This window comes from Eschrichtius robustus, chromosome X, assembly GCF_028021215.1.
Source record: "Eschrichtius robustus isolate mEscRob2 chromosome X, mEscRob2.pri, whole genome shotgun sequence".
NCBI classification, from domain to species: domain Eukaryota; kingdom Metazoa; phylum Chordata; class Mammalia; order Artiodactyla; family Eschrichtiidae; genus Eschrichtius; species Eschrichtius robustus.
Window position 1 is genome coordinate 48,402,299 of NC_090845.1, and position 12,641 is coordinate 48,414,939.

A 12,641-nucleotide genomic window follows, 5' to 3' on the forward strand; every position below is an offset into this window, starting at 1 on the left:
TCCCTTGTATCCCGAGTTGGTTGACCGTTTTTATCATGAATGGGTCTTGAATTGTGTCAAATGCTTTTTCTTTGTCTACCAAGATGACAGGTGGTTTCTGTCCTTCATTATATTAACATGGTGCTTGCCTTAACTGAAGTTGAATGTTAAACCAATATTGCGATCCTGGGATAAATCCTGCATAGCCCTTTGCAAATGTTGCTGGATTTGGTTTGCTAATATTTTGTTGAGGATGTATGTATCACTATTCATGATAGATATTGGTCTATAGCTTTCTTGTGATGTCAAGTCTGGCTTTGGTAGTGGGGTAATACTGTTCTCACAGGATGAGTTAGGAAATGCTCCCTCCTCCCTCCTGTCTATTCAGGAAGAGTCTGTGAAGGATGGATATTATTTCTTCTTTAAACATTTGATAGAATTCACCAATGAAACCAGGAGGCCCAGAGCTTCCCTTTGTGGGAAGGTTTTTAAATGAATGATGCGATATCTTTACTTGCTATAGGTACATACATTCCAATCTGTTATTTGGCCATTGCGGTTTGTTTTTTTCTTTTTTTAAATAGACCTTTATTGGAGTATAATTGCTTCACAATACTGTGTTAGTTTCTGTTGTACACCAAAGTGAATCAGCCATATGCATACATATGTCCCCATATCCCCTCCCTCTTGAGCCTCCCTCCCACCCTCCCTATCCCACCCCTCTAGGTCATCGCAAAGCACCGGCCATTGCGTTTTAAGCCAACTCCCATCCAATATTTTCTGGCCTCTTGGTGCCTGTGGCTCGGTCTCTGGCCTAGAATTTGACATGCTGGACATCTCTGGACATCACGGGATTCTGGCTCCTACTCTGTAACTTGGGAGAGTATGCTGTCTCAGATGGGACCCCCAGACCACGTACACCCAATACACAGGTTGGGGATACAGACACTTTGAGGTGGGGATGGGGTGGCGCTGCTGATTCCCTCATTTACACCCGCCCATCCATCCTCCAGGCGCCCTCATGCAGGCTGTGGGTAATTCTGCAGTTGGGACTGGCCTCGGCAAGTACCCAGCATACCCTGCTCCGCTCCCCCCACCCCCGCCGCCATGTCCACTTCATCCCACCCTGATCCTTGTCACTCCTCTCGTCTCCTAGCAACCCAGCCTCACAGGGGATCAGTGATGCACTTGCCACCACATCTATGGGTGTCAGATCTCTCTCTGATTAATGACTCAACTCCCGAGGGCAGGGACTGGCTCTGCAATTCCTCCTCACCTCCCCGTCTCAACAGCCAGCCTGGCGTGGAGTGGGGGGATGTAACGGATACAGTGAAAACCTTCATGATTGGCTAAATGGTTGATTGTGGTCGGCAGGATTGACCTGGGTTGGCTGCTGGAGTGAGCCCGTGACATCACCACCCTGGTGAACTCGTGCCAGGTGGGGATGGTTATCCCCGCCCCAGTGCATTGTGGGCAGGATCAATGATGTATCTTACCCAGACTTGGTGCCACCAGCTGTGAACGGACACTGAAGTCACCAGCTCTTCCCACTTCTCCCCAGCCTTTACGGAGGGTACGGTTGGGGATGCTTAAGAGTGTGGGCCCTGACAGAAATAAACCCCTATGACAAAGGAGCCAAGAATATACGTTAGGGAAAAGGCTGCCTCTTCAATAAATGGTTCTGGGAAAACTGGACCACTTTCTTACACAACATACAAAAATAAACAAAAAATGGATTAAAGCCTAAATTGTAAGACCTAAAACCATAAAACTCCTAGAAGAAAACGTAGCCAAGTATGCTCTTTGACACTGGTCTTGGCAGTAATTTTTTGGATATGTCTCCTCAGGCAAGGGCAACAAAAGCAAAAATGGACAAATGGGAGTACATCAAACTAAAAAGCTTTTACACAGCAAGGGAAACCGTCAACAAAACAAAAAGGCAACCTGCTGAATGGGAGAAGATATTAGCAAGTGATATATCCGAAAAGAGGTAGATATCCAAAACATCTAAAGGACTCATAGAACTCATTATCAAAACAAAACAAAACAAAAAACAAACCAAGAGCCCGATTAAAAAGTGGGGCAAAACACTGAATAGACATTTTTCCAAAGAAGATAATGCAGATGGCCAACAGGCATATGAAAAGATGCTCAACATCACTAATCATCAGGGATTACAAAATCAAGACCACAGTGAGGTGCTTCCTCATACCTGTCAAGTGGCTATTATCAAAAAGACAACAACAAGTAAGAAATGCGGGCGAGGATGTGGAGAAAAGGAAACCCTCATGCACTGTTGGTGGGAATGTAAATTGGTGCAGCCACTATGGAAACAGTGAGGGTTTCCTCAAAAACCTAAAACTAGGGGCTTCCCTGGTGGCGCAGTGGTTAAGAATCCGCCTGCCAAAGCAGGGGACACGGGTTCGAACCCTGGTCCGGGAAGATCCCACATGCTGCGGAGCAACTGAGCCCGTGCGCCACAACTACTGAGCCTGCGCTCTTAGAGCCTGCGAGCCACAACTACTAAGCCCGCGTGCCACAACTACTGAAGCCCGTGAGCCTAGAGCCCATGCTCTGCAACAAGAGAAGCCACTGCAATGAGAAGCCCGCGCACTGCAATGAAGAGTAGCCCCCGCTCGCCACAACTAGAGAAAGCCCGCGCACAGCAACGAAGACCAAACGCAGCCAAAAATAAATAAATAAAATAAATTTAAAAAAAAAAAAACCCAAAAACTAGAACTACCATATGATCCAGCAATTCCACTTTTTGGTATTTATCTGAAGAAAACAAAAAACACTAATCACAGAAGCTGTATGTACCCCTCTGTTCACTGCAGCATTATTTACCCTAGCCAAGATATGGAAGTGCCCATCGATAGATGGATCAATAAAGAAGAAGTGGTATACATATACACAATGGAATATTACTCAGCAATAAAAAAAGAATGAAATCTTGCCATTTTCGACAACATGGATGGACCTAGAGGGTATTATGCTAACTGAAATAAGGCAGACAGGGAAAGACAAATACCACACGGTTTTATTTGTATGTGGAACCTCAAAAACAAAACAAGTGAGCACAGGGAACAAAACAGAAACAGAGTTAGAGACACAGAGAACAAACTGGTGGTTGCCAGAGGGGGAGCGGGTGGGGAGTTGTGTAAGAGAGGTGAAGGGATTAGGAGATACACACTTCCAGTTATAAAATAAATAAGTCACGGGGATGGAATGTACATATACGGAATATAGTCAATAATATTGTAATAAGTCTGTATGGTGACAGATGGTAACCAAACTTATCGTGGTATTCATTTCCTAATGTTTAAAAATGTGGAATCACTTTGTTGTGCGCCTGAAACTAATACAGTATGGTATGTCGATTTTAATTAAAAAAATAAAGAGTGTGGGCTCTGAATCGAGTATGCCTAGGTTTGTGGGTCACTCCTCCTCTGACGGCCTGTGTGACCCTGAGCAGCTCCCCTAAATTCTCTGTAGTCTGCTTTCCCACCTCATCAACTAGGATTTTTTTTTAATTTATTTATTTTATTTATTTGTTTTTGGCTGCGCTGGGTCTTCGTTGCTGCGCACGGGCTTTCTCTAGTTGCAGCGAGCGGGGGCTACTCTTCGTTGCGCGCTTCTCATTGCGGTGGCTTCTCTTGTTGCGGAGCCCGGGCTCTAGGCACGCGGGCTTCAGTAGTTGTGGCGCGCGGGCTCAGCAGTTGTGGCTCACGGGCTCTAGAGCGTAGGCTCAGTAGTTGTGGCGCACGGGCTTAGCTGCTCCACGGCATGTGGGATCTTCCCGGACCGGGGCTCGAACCCGTGTCCCCTGCATTGGCAGGCGGATTCTTAACCACTGCGCCACCAGGGAAGTCCCATCATCAATTAGGATTGATATCTTGCAAAATGATGGGTCTGCGAGAGATTAAATAAGGTGATAGAAATACACTGAATATTGTCTGATACCTGGGAAAGGATCAACAAACGTGAAATGCCATTTTACCCGTGCTAAACACACCCCCAGTGACTGTCTGAATTCAGGCCTTTGAGTTTCAAGAAGAAAAGCCCTGCTTGACTTACCTTCTCCCTTGGAGCTGGGAGACAAGCCTGGCAGGATGGTTGAGCTCCCAAGCTCTCTGATGAGATCACGAGTTCAGAATCCAATCAACTTACCTGCTCTCAAGCGCCTCTGTCTGCAGAAGACTCGTAGATTTCTGCAGAAATACAGCTCAGAGGACTAGCTAAAAGCACAGACTGACAGAGAGCAGAATTCATTTTCAGTTCAGAAGAATCTCATGGGCACTCGCGTGGTATACAACATTGGACTCCGGGTGTGGGGAGAAAAAGTAGATTTCATCGCTCATGCCTCCTGAATGAAAAGGGAAGCTATTTATTAGGAGAAAAATGTTTGCGAATCACAGATCTGACAAAGGGCTTACATTCAGGATATGTAAGGGATTTTTAAAAGTCAACAGTAAGAAAACAAACAACCCAATTAGGAAGTGGGATAGGGACTCAACGTAAGCGCGTAATACAGTGTTGAACATCATAAACCTTTAGGGAACTTCAAATTAATACCAAGATGAGATACCGAATCTCGTATTGGAAAGGCTAAAATCAAAAGTCCTGGCAACACCCGGCGCTGGTGAGGGTGGAACTCTCACACTTTTAGCAGGTGGGAATGCAAAACAGCACAGTCACTTTGAAAAACAGTTTGGTAGTTTCTTAGAAACTTAGACATACATTTACTTATGACCCAGCAATCCCACTCCTGGGTATCTACCCTAGAGAAATGAAAAGCCTGAACATGCATGCTTAGAGCTGTTCTATTCACAACTTCCCCAAAATGGAGACAGTGCAAATGTCCTTGTGTGGATGAGTGGATAAACAAATGGTATCCCGTGCAATGGCCACCTGCTCTGCACTGGAAAAGCACAGACTGTCGATAGGTGCCTGTCAGCTTCATGCAAGATGGTGCACTGTGCTACATGCGAGAAGCCCATCTCAGAAGGCTACAGGCTGCGTCATTCCCTTTACAGGACACCCTGCCAAGGACAAACTACAGTGAAGGAGGACAGATCCTTTCTGTCAGGGATTGGGAAACATCCCAAAGGAAGGGGAAACAACAAAGGGGCAGCACCTGGGCGTTTTCGGGGGTGATGGACTTGGCCTGTGCCCTGGTCACGGTGGTGGTCACCTGAATCTCTCCATGTGTTAGAGCTCATAGAACTGTACACCAAAAGAAAACCAGGCTGGGGGCTTCCCTGGTGGCACAGTGGTTAAGAATCCGCCTGCCAATGCAGGGGACACAGGTTCGAGCCCCGGTCCGGGAAGATCCCACATGCCGCGGAGCAGCTAAGCCCGTGCGCCACAACTACTGAGCCTGCGCTCTAGAGCCAGTGAGACACAACTGCTGAGCCCGCGTGCCACAACTACTGAAGCCCGCGCGCCTAGAGCCCGTGCTCCGCAACAAGAGAAGCCACCGCAATGAGAAGCCCGCGCACCGCAACAAAGAGTAGCCCCCGCTCGCTGCAACTAGAGAGAGCTCGTGCGTAGCGACAAAGACCCAACGCAGCCAAAATTAAATAAATAAAATAAATACATTTATAAGAAACAACAACAACAACAACAAAAAGAAAACCAGGCTGATCTTACTATATGCTAATTTGAAAAATCCAGTGGTAGATTTTGAAGTAGGTGCATCTCTCTATATTCTTTGAATAAATATATCTTGGGTGAAGCTAACAAAAATTACATCAAATGCTGTATTAGAACCTTAGATCAGCTGCTCAGGCACTGCTCTTTTCTAGAGAGCTAGTTTTCTCAGAGAACTGTTACTTACGAACCTTAGTAACCAAACGGCGGCTCCCAGCACATTCAAGGGCAAGAAACAAAAGGACACTACTGAGACATGGTTAGAATCCTATGACTTGCCTGTGTACACAGGCTAAGATGATCACACCTCCCAGAAAGAGTCTCTTCACATTTCAGTCACTGAGATCTGTATTTCAACCAGTTAGTTCAGTTCTTCTGGGCCATCGCCATCCTGTTACACAAACATTTGGTGTGAAACATTTGGAAAATGATCTTAACCCAGTTAACTCCCAGCCAATTTCCACGTGTCACAAGGAGTCTCTCAAGATGATATTTCTTCACGTAGAAAGTCAATTCTCAAATAAAGAAAAGATTTCACACACACACACACACACACACACACACACACCTTGTAAAAAAATACTGAGACTTTAGAAACTGACTCACAACTAACCCACGTTTGATCATTCTTTTCTCTCTTCTTCTCCCTCCATCCACTCTGTGAAATGAATATTTGGCCATGCTATCTGTACGTGCCCCACGAGCTTCTCAAACCACACACATGACGTGACTCGTGAGCCTCTACACAAGGCATTAACCCCAGCCAGCCCTGTTGAAGTCGGCTACCTGGGGGCAGGGGGGTGGCTGGGGCAATGAATTCATCATCTCACCCCATTTCATTCCTTCCACAGTCACTTGCCCCACATGAATAAGGATCTTGCACCAACTCTCTGCTTAAATCACCGCTGCCTCGAGTCTCCATCGTCATCTCACGTGGCTTCTGAGGACAGGGAACAGATTTTAGTTGAGATGAGTGAAGCCAGAGAGACAGCCCACTGGTCAGAGCTTCAGTTTGGGAGGTGATGTCTCTCGATGTACTGCTTCCCCACTACGATGAATAATTTAAAAGTCAGCTTGGCTTGGCTCTGGTGCCCCGTTGTTCAGATGTTAGCAACTAGATGGTGCTGTATGAAGGTATCTGTGGCTGTGATCGACACTGCGACAATCAGTAGACTTTAAGTGAAGCAGGTTACCCTCCATAATGGGGCGGGGTGGGGGGGGGGCGCTTCTTCCAATCAGCTGAAAACCTTAAGGGCAGGGATTGAGGCTTCCTGAGGATGAAACAATTTAGCCTCAAGACTGCAGCCGAGAAACCCTGCGTGAGACTCAAAGTTGCTGGCCTGCCCTGCGGATTTCGGACTCCAGACTGCAACCTGATTTCCAGCCAGCCGACCTGCCCTATAGATATCAGAACCGCCAGCACCCACAATCCCATGATCCAGTTCCCTAAAATAAATCTCTATCGGTTGTGTTTCTCTGGAGACGCCTGACTAATACGCCCCCAATATGTCACATCTTTCTCAGTCCAACCCAAAGACATTGCCTGAGTCACCATATTATCCCGCGCCAGGTGCTGTGGATTAAAGAAGTGTGATGGGGGATGCTGCTGTTTTTTTAGTGCCTTCCACGTGTCCGGTCATGGGCGCTATAGGTGTTTTACATCCGTTATCTCCCTCAGGTCTCCCAACAAACCTCACCAGCAGGCAGAGTTATTGCCATTTTACAGATGAGGAATCTGAGGCTGAAGGAGAGTGACTGGGCTGGCAGGGGCTGCACTGGAACCCAGCTTGAGTGTAAACTGTGAATTCTGGGGTGGAGGGAGATGACTTTGGGGAGAGGAGTTTGGGGACAGGTCCCAGAGAGTTTCCAGTGCCACGGGGGAGCAGCAAGACATCACACCCTTTGCTACCAGCCCTGGGCACCCTCCCGCAATGGAAGCAGCCCCAACCCATCTGAGGACAGAACTGGCATGAACTGAAGGACGCACACAACAGAAGATGATGTCCGTCTGTGGCTTCCAGTTGGGAAGACGCCCCAAGGAAGAGCCAGGCTTCTGGTGAGGGGTCATCCAGGTGTGAGGGAAAAGCTCGAGGAGCGTGGCAGAGAAAGAAAGAGCCTCTAGGGCTGGACACAGATGTCTAATGTGATCTTGAAGTTCTTCCTGGAGCTCCTGCAGGGCAAGGCCTGACCTACAACCTGCCCCGTGGCAGCGTCAGTAGTTGTTATGACAGGGAACGTGCCAGCACATTTCTACGCGTGCCTCATTCCATACTCACAAATACAACCCTCCTCAGTTCGTATCGTTATTAAGAATAATTAACCCATTTTCAGGTGAGGACAGTAAGGACAGTAAGACAGGGGGCCAAGTAAATTTCTCAAGATGATATGATAGCAAGTGGCAGAACTGGGCTGAAAGGAAGGTTGTCTAGAATCAGAGCTAGTGCCCTTACCCACGACACCATACTGTTCCCTCAGAAAAGGAAAAAAGGAAGGAAAAAGAAAAAAGGAAACCCACGATGCTCACTATATCAGGAAGTCTGCTTTGGGCTGTGAGTAAAGAGAAAACTCCTCAAACCGGCCTAATCGGAAAGGTAACGCACAACCACACGGCATGAAGCCAGGAGACAGGGCAAGCTCAGGCGCAGTGTACATATACACAGAGAGCAGTGGGAGCACAAAGGAGGGCACGGGGGGAGGATAAGGCGCAGGAGTGGCTACAGAAGCAAGGGGAAGACGAGCAGAGCAGAGGGACAGAGCTCCCGGGGACCTGCCCCAGGACACCGGTCAGCGGGTTCACACCGTCCATCCTGCTGATGGGAGCCCGAGTGACAGCTACACCTCTCACCCACGAAACAAAGTAGCCTGGCTGTCCGGGCTGTATTCATCCAACAAATACTCACCCAGGGCCCACCTGGTCATCAATGCCCTCAGCAAAGTGCCCAAAGCAGCCACAACCTAGGACAGACCTCAGTCTCAGGAGGCTCAAGATTAGCCAAGATACCAAATCAAGGGGAAGAAAAGTGGGGAAGAGACGGACACCAGACACTCCCAACAGAGTCGGGATAGAAGACGGGATGCTCCTCACCCGCTCCAAGGAACAGAAATTTGAGCCGAGGATTTTCAGTGTTCGCTCATTGACAGTACGCGTTTTCAGCTGAGAAACGGCTGCTATAATAGTTATGCACCAGGAAGGGGAAACGTGGGTGTTACTCTGGTACAATAGGGTTCTGGACAATGTGGGGATAAAAGACACAAACAGCCCCTGGACCAACGGAAAACTGAGCAGAGAGATTTGCTCTAGCCCCTCATTTCGGATATACTGTTTGCAACAAACAAATTGACAGCATAACAACAGCTAACACTGCTCTGGGCGTGTACCTCACGTCATCATCACTCGCAAGACGGTAAACATGTTCTGAGCACCTGCGGGGCACCAGGCTCCAGGACCTGTGCTTTCGCAGACTTTGTGCCCACGGGAACATTTCACGCAGGAAAACGGTCCTCAAGGAGCTCACAGTGTGGCGGGCAGGGAGCCAGACTGAAGACAGTGGCGAAACAAGCGTGATGAGAGCCTTGGCCGCCGGAGCCACAGGATGCTGGGATCAGGTGGTGAGGAATGGCTTCGCCCGGGGGTGGGATAATATAGAATAGTATTGTCCCCATTTGCAGATGAGGGAACTGAGGATCAGAGAGGGTAAGCATCTCGCTCAAGGTCACACTGCTAGGTAGTGGTCCTGACCGGTTTTCACCTACGTCTGTTAACATGCAAAGGTCTCTGCACTATTCATTATACCAATCTCTCTCTCTCTCTGAATGTTGTCACCTATTTTAATTCACCATCACCACCTTAAACATTCCCTTGGCTCTACTTACTCCTTTAATACATAAATAATCTGCTGAACAAAGTACAGATTTCCTTTGAGCACATCCAGCCTCTCTCCACTTTATAAACAAAATTTCCTTGCCGGGCACGTCGGCCCCGCCCAAACCGGAGGTTTACATTGAGTCTGTATCGCACTCACAAGCTGGGTAAAGAAAATGCGTCACTGAGATCTGCAGTTTTACTCACCTATTTCACACAGTCTCAAGTACAATTTTAAATGTAGCCAATATTCAAGGAAAAACAGTAGAACCACTGTTTCCCTAAAACAGCCACTCACAAAACATTTCATTGAATGCCAACGCGTTCTAGGTAGGAGACCCAGCCCCTCTCATAAGGAGTTGTGGAAATTCTTTTCCTTAAAATATGGAAATCCTTTCTTTTTATCCATTTTCTCTGTTGCTGCTGCCCTGAGAGACTCAGGCAAGCAAAGCCACTTCACTTTTCTATTTCTGACAAAACAAACAAGCAAAACAACCCTAACCCACAGGCACACAGACGCATCTAATACACCCAATAGACGTATGTCAAATATAAGGAAATGGTTATTGGAAATACAAACGGAGACCCCCTAACTAATCATAGATCCAACTTTCTGACCACAGTAGAGGTCTACTGCCCAGGATCAGCTGTACTCCAGAAAACCAGACCACCAAAGACACCTTCCTTTTCTAATTATTATACACTGCTGCTTGTCGATTCATGTGGTAAAAGTTTTCAAAATCATTCCACACCAACACAGGAATCAAAGAGCCTGTTAAAAGTATGTGCCTATTCCTACTCGTGTCACATCACGACCCAATTCTCTCACACACTCTCGAGGAAGAATTCCTCTGACGCGTTCAATACAGGAAACGCATTTGCCTTGAAAACACTTCAATTATTTTGTCTCATTTTGTGAGGTGGGACATGAGGTGGGGAGGGAGGTGATGCCAAGGAAACAAACAAACTATTTCTGAACCTGTTGAACACTGATTCTAGCTCAGTTATCCCGGGTGTCGACCAAGGCCCACTGGAAGTTTCAACATCGTCTCTTTCGGCTTAAAAAATGGCAATCCCCAACCAGAGAAAGAGAAATAAGCCATACACAGACTGTCCAACAGGAATTCTGATACTCAAGAGGTAGGGCATCTGCGGAAAGCAACTGTTCTCTCAGAGAGAGCACCGATCCCAATTGGCTAAAGAGAAGGATTCTGGTCCTGTGACACTAACGCACACCTGGTCGGTCCTAGGGAGACGTCCCCCTCTGTCTGCGTGTCTGTCCCTGTCTCCATCCCTCACTCTCGCACCTTCTTTCCCGGGATCAGGTTTCCGCCATCAGGACGCCAGTGCACCGCCTCCCATCCTCAGACCTGGCGGGAAGGCGAGAGTGGCGGGGGTGCGGGGCGCGCCGGGAATAGAAGGGTTAAGACCACCGAGGGGAGGAGTCCTCCGGCGTCCTATAGAGGCTACCCGCCCTCCACGGGAGGAGGAGTCTGCGGGTCTGCGTCTGAAGTCATAGGGATGCGACATTCCCCGCCCACCCCCCAACCCCGACCCCCCCAACCCCCCCACCCCCCACCCCTTATAGAAGTAGGGTCCCCTTAGGCCTTCCCTGGGTTGTAGTGGGCCGGGAGGGAGCCGGGAGTGGCCTGAAGGAGAGTAGGTTCCTCCCCGGGGTCGGCGGCAGTAGGGCTGGGGGATTCGGAGAAGAGAAGGCAGTGCCCGCCCCTCCCGGCCGCGCACCAGAGCGCCTCTCCCAGGAGCTTGGAGAGTAGAAGGGATGATCGCTTCTGGAGTCGCAGGAAGAGTTTCCGGCCGCTGGAGATGACCTCGCAGACGACGCATGGTCGTGGTGGGCTATTGGGGTTGGAAGGGGGGTGGGGGCGGGCTTCTCCCTGACTGCCTGGTAATTTGTGTTGTTGCGTGCCTACGTGAGAAGCAGCTCCTGTTACTTTTTTTCTTACCTAGTTCTTACCAATCACACCCCGTGTGATACATCACACTGGGAAAGACAAAACACAAACTAATAAAGAGACTGACTTTATTCTACCAATTGCAATTGGGAGAGCACCCCAGATCTGAAGATCAGACTGTCAGCAGGGTGGTTTTGCACTGTACTTCATTTCGTAGAGAGTAGTAGACAAGTTACAGTGGGGACGTTTGCAGGTGGGAAAACCGTTCAGGGGAAGTCCCAGTCAACTGAACAGGAAATGGTTATCTTTGTGACTAGCTACTTTCAGGAGGACTGACTTTTAATCTCAGTTACTAGTCATGAGACAAAAAACAAGGAGCTGGAGGGTCTGTATCTGCCCTTTAAGGAAAAGGAGGAAGGTCTGTATTTGGCCTTGTAGCAGGTAAACCCAGGAGTCACCTGAGACTCATGAGAAGCCTTATCTTGAGTCATAAGGGGAAGGGTGGTCCTTTGCAGTAAGCCATTTCGGGAACACAAAAGTCTGCAGAGATTTCTTTACTGTGGCTTTTTTCAGGGCTCAGGTGAAGTTCAACCTTGTGAACATGGTAAACATGAGCCAGGCATCTTTCATGCCTGTCCAAGTAGATAAGTCTATAAGCAGAGAGCTTCCCTTTTTGCCCTGGAAGTAATCGACGCTCGAACAGCACTGTATAGTTATCGAAAGGTTATATGTTTGTGATCTACATGAAGGAAGCAAAAAGGAGTTATTATCCCAGAATAGGACCATCATCCTCATCTTACAGTTGAGGAAACTGAGCCACGGAGAGGTTAAGTAACCTGCCCAAAGCCACAGAAGGAGTAAGTGGTGGGGCCTCGATTCAAATCTAGGTATCTGTGGCTTCATCACCTCCCTGCTAGGCAGCCACACACCGATGGTTTCCAGTTCCACCTATCAGGCTCAATCCTCTCTCCTAAACTACAGACTTCCCTAGTCAACTGACAGGTCCACAGGGAGACTGCACTCAGCAAGTGCTAGGCAACTTCTGGGACACTGGAGATGACTTCACAACGAAGAGAAGTGTTAGACAAACTTGGTCCCAAAGGCCCTGTGCCCACTCCCTGGAGGGAGTGAGGGGCTAGAGGAGGAAGAATTGGAGGGTCTGAAGGGGGGGCTATTTCTCTGAGAGACAGGCTGATGGACTGCCATTCTGCATGCATGTGACAAACGCTTGTTAC

At 48.3% G+C, this 12,641-nt stretch overlaps 1 long non-coding RNA gene across 1 annotated transcript; it reads right to left on the bottom strand.

Annotated features, from left to right (window-relative positions):
* Nucleotides 1-3,035: 3,035 nt before the first annotated feature.
* On the bottom strand, nucleotides 3,036-10,985 carry LOC137757321 (uncharacterized). Its single transcript, XR_011072325.1, has 3 exons — nucleotides 10,730-10,985; nucleotides 4,150-4,345; nucleotides 3,036-3,891 (listed from the first exon to the last, which is right to left on the bottom strand). It is a non-coding gene; the product is annotated as an uncharacterized lncRNA (long non-coding RNA).
* Nucleotides 10,986-12,641: the final 1,656 nt, after the last annotated feature.